General features: G+C 39.4%; 1 protein-coding gene across 1 annotated transcript in view; it reads left to right on the forward strand.

Moving 5' to 3' along the window:
• LOC107688558 (39S ribosomal protein L23, mitochondrial) overlaps positions 1–4,752 on the forward strand; it is a 26,375-nt gene that overhangs the window by 7,781 nt on the left and 13,842 nt on the right. The gene's annotated exons all lie outside the window — the stretch shown is intronic.

Genomic DNA, 4,752 nt, shown 5'->3' on the forward strand with positions numbered 1-4,752 from the left:
CTCATTTTTTTTTTTTTTTTTGTCTACTCGCCTAGCAATGCGAGCCAAACTCAACTGGCGGCAGAAGTGATGGGTTCTTATGAAGCCCTTATACAACATCTCACCAATGTTCTGTGTTTATCACTTGTTTTTGCACTCATGGGGGGGTCAGTCACCTAGATAGGGGTAATATGTATGTTAGTCAGTGAGAATGATCAATACTGACAAGATGTTTTGGAGATACTTGACAGTCGAGCGGGAGCTTGGATTAGATGTATAAACATATGGCTAATTCGGGGAACTGTGTTTTCAGAATTTGGATGAAGTGGGAGACACTGAGGGAGGGAAGGAGAGGGAAGTTTAAAGAAGGAGTGGTTTGCGTGATTCCACTAACAGCTGCTTATCTCTCCATCCATGGCTGTAGCGTTCCAATCGCCGGTTGTCCTAGGATGCCCTGCCCTGTTTATTTCTTCTCAAAGTTTGCCAAAAGTGTTACACAACCGTGTTTCTTTTTCTTTACAGTCATTGTTAAAGGAGTAGTTCACCCAAACCTGAAACTTTCGTCATTTAGTTATTTTACCATCATGCTATTCCAAACCTGTAGGCTGTTGTTTTTCTGTGGAACACAAAAGGAGATTTTTTTTTTATTTCCACGCAGCTGTTTTTCATACAATGACAGTTCATAGTGAATTGTATTCGTCAGATGCCAAAAAAAAAAAAAAAAAAACGTTTAAATTGTCCTGAAGCAACATTAAGGCTTTGTGTGAGAGTTAGTAGAAGGTTCACCCTATTCATCCTTCCATTTGTTTTGTTTTATTTATTTATTTACTTATTTAGACCCTGTAATTCTTTTTATTCAAAATGTCAGAATCCTCTACCTGTGAAACGTCAGACTTCTGGCAACGTATGCCGGATATCTCCAATAATTTTGTCAGCATAAACTCCACCCCTTTCTAACAATAGAGTGCATTAGTGCCCGCCCCCTTTTTCAGCAGCACTGATTCTGGAAGGTTTTTTTTTTCCAATTAATTTTTTAAAACGTTTAAAGTTTAAAAAGTTAAAGCTCTATAAGACATGAATCAAGCCAACCAGCTATGAGGTCAGTCACAATAGTACAAACTTTGTTTTTAAGCAAAAGCTTTTATGAAAATCAGTGTAACAACGTTTGTAGATCGGGAAGAAGGAACGTTTAAAGTTTAAAAAGTTAAAGCTCTTTGTTAAAGCTCTATAAGACATGAATCAAGCCAACCAGCTATGAGGTCAGTCACAATAGTACAAACTTTGTTTTTAAGCAAAAGCTTTTATGAAAATCAGTGTAACAACGTTTGTAGATCGGGAAGAAGGAGACGGGAACCGGCGGACATTTAAACCATTTAATAAAATAAACAAACACAAAACAAAAGTAAAGCGGCAGCCCCTCGCGGCCACCAGCTGGGTAAACTCTTCCGCGATGCCTGGCGGCAGAACTGGATAGCCCTTGGTGGACGGCCCGACACTCCTCCGCCGCCCGGTGGACGGTGACGGCTCCTCCGGGTTCGGGCAGCCGGCAGGAGTCCCCCGTTCCCTGCTCCTCCCTATCATGGCGGATGGCAGCAGGCTCCGGTCTCAGGCGAACGGTGGCGACTCCTCCGCTCCCTCACGGACGGCAGCCGTCCCTCCACAGCCCAGGCGGCCGGCAGCGAGTTCGTCCGCCCCCCCGGCAACTCACTCCAGCCCACCGCCTCAAGCCTCCATGGCGGCAGACTGCTCCGCCATGCTCGATGGCACCGCGGACTCACCACAGCGGCGAGGGATCTCTGGCATGAGGGAAAAGAACTACAATCCCATGAACCATTGAGAATGATATATATTGTATGTAGATTGTATATATAGAAACAATATATTTTAAGCTCACAGTATGCATGTTTTTAAAGGTTTGTAAGTTATCGTTAAAAAACTATTTTCCTGTGAAGAAAATTAATGCCATTTTGACTTCTGGAACCTGACTGTTGCACTCTATAGGTGGCAAGCTTGCATTCAGATCTGCCTCCATCCAGTCAACAACAAATGGATAGAAACCCATCCCGTTCCTGCCCTTCATTTATTTTTCTTTTATAATCCGTTTCATTAGAATGTACATCACAATACAGTAAAAAAGATCTGTCGCTACTTCAGTTTCAATGCGACTTTAAGTCACTATCATCTGTTCAAATAGTTCAAGACATTTCATGATTTTAAAAAAGTAATTTTACATGTCATTACACACAGATTTATTAGGCATAATCCCTATAAGATCCCTATTTTCTTTTCAGTGAATTCATCTGGTTGGCAGACCGGACAAACAGTTAATTCACAAATCTGAGTTCTGAACTCAGTGTCTCAGTGATTTGCAGTTCTTAAGTTAACAGCTTACTTTGGGAAAGATTTTCAGTGGAGTTTAGGTTCCTCTGAAATATCATATGACTTCAGAAAACATTGAATATAGTGCTTAAGTTGTATCGACCGCTTTTAATGAGGCTTTTAAGGATTTTTTTTTTCTTTTGAGCTTAACTGCTGTAGTCACTTTGAGCTGCCATGGTATGGAAAAGATTTGCATGCAGTTTTTCAAAATATCTAGTTTTCCACATAAGAAAGTAAGCCATATGGGTTTGGAACGACATAAGGGTGACTGAATGACATCATTAAAAAAATTTAACTATTCCTTTAAAGCATAAAGGTTATGTTAATATAACATAAACAATAATGCCTGAAGCTAAATAAATAATGCTAGGATTATTACAGGCTTTACCGTCTGGTTAACGCAGAGGGGACCACTTTTAAGAGCTGCCAGTTGGGTTTACGCCACTGGGATTTTTTCCGTGCCGTTTCCATGCCAACGCTGGAGCGGGCCAATAAGCAAAGTGGCCATTTTTATAGCCACAACGTAAAAGCTGCGGAACACCCATTAGGTGAAATAGACCACGACAGAGAACGTGTCCCGCTCTGCATCATGGGCTCCATGCCGCTGATGGTTTAAAGGATGTGGAGAAAAGGGGGGGCGCGGGTGGAACCCCCGGCCTCAAGGCGTCTATTATTTTTCCTACCGAGTATTTTGGAAGGGGTTTCTATAACTACCCCTCAGTCCTGGGATTTGTAACATAATAGTAACCAGCCAACACACAACTTCAAAAGAGAGCTTGATTGAATATTTATTTATACTATATATTGTTGGGTGGGAGTACGGGAATGGAAACAGGGTTCGCATACATGAACAAAAGCGCTTCTCACCTGTTTTGCGGGTTGACCGTTCAGTTGACCCTAAATGGAGGGAGTGTTTGTGTTTATAGGTTTTCCTTGTACTAGTAAAGGAAGACTGGCAATCCTGTATAAGAAAACTCATCACACAAACTGTCACTGAAACTTTTCAGTTGAGCAGGTTTTAAGGAGAGATTTCGCCGCAAAATCTTGACATTTCTCTATCACTCTCATATCATTTCAAACCTTATATCATTGCAGAACTTTCTTCTGTGGAAGAGGAATCTAAAGAAAAGTATTTTATTTTTTTTTTGTAACAGTTGCTTGTGCTAGTACAACTATTAAGCTCCAACATTGACTGTCAACGAATCAGTACTCACTTATATTTTGGCCTATATTGTATGGCTTCAGAAGACCTGAAATGTAGCACACACGTTATATGAACCACAGTTAAATTGCATTTTGGTGTATTTTTTGGTCTTTTTTGGAGCTTAGTAGACGTGGTCACTATGAACTTGTTGAATGAAAAAGAGCTGCATGATGAATTATACCTTTAAACTCTACGAAGTACCTTTCAGACTGAACTAACCAAATGTCATGCTGTAAAGAAATTTTTATGTGAAAAACAGCATACTGTTGTTCACAGAGTGTGTCCTGTCATATGTTTTTAATGATTTAATCTTTTATATTCTTCTTGTACTGTCTTTTATTTTTATTTTTTATTTTTTTATTTCGTGATTTGGTTCACATGTACTTCTTGACTCCTTTCTCTGGGTTCTTGTGAATATTACCCAGCAGGCTTTGTGCAGTTACATCATGGCCAGCTGGGAAAAGGTTAACATGCATTCCACAGTTAACAGGACTGAAGACATGGGCTTCTTAACAGATAAACCCAGCCCCCTGTTACCCCAAAAGACATATTGGATATCTGAGCTGTTCTGCAAAACATAATCTTCTTTGAAGGTGTAATTTTGTCAATGTAAATATACCCAGCTGCAACACAGTTACAGGTGCATCTCAATAGATTAGAATGTCGTGGAAAAGTTCATTTATTTCAGTAATTCAACTCAAATTGTGACACTCGTGTATTAAATAAATTCAATGCACACAGACTGAAGTAGTTTAAGTCTGGTTCTTTTAATTGTGATGATTTTGGCTCACATTTAACAAAAACCCACCAATTCACTATCTCAACAAATTATAATACTTCATAAGACCAATAAAAAAAAAGATGCACCTGTATATAGTAGTGGTTGTTAGAGTGGTTATTTTTATATCCCCTGAGCTCTTACTAGTCCACACTGATCAGATATTGCTGGTTGAGTTATTAGTTGTTGAACAAACACATTAATAGTATTTACTTTGTATCAGTATGTTTTATTAAATTTTCTTTAGACAAAATAAAAACAAGTCGTTTTCATTAAAGGCTTAGTTCACCCCAAAATGTAAATTCTGTCATTAATTACTCACCCTCATGTCGTTCCAAATCCGTAAGACCTCCGTTCATCTTCGGAACACAAATTAAGATATTTTTGATGAATTCTGAGAGCTCTCTGACCC

Source organism: Sinocyclocheilus anshuiensis, unplaced genomic scaffold, assembly GCF_001515605.1.
Source record: "Sinocyclocheilus anshuiensis isolate Anshui unplaced genomic scaffold, SAMN03320099.WGS_v1.1 scaffold521, whole genome shotgun sequence".
Lineage (NCBI taxonomy): Eukaryota > Metazoa > Chordata > Actinopteri > Cypriniformes > Cyprinidae > Sinocyclocheilus > Sinocyclocheilus anshuiensis.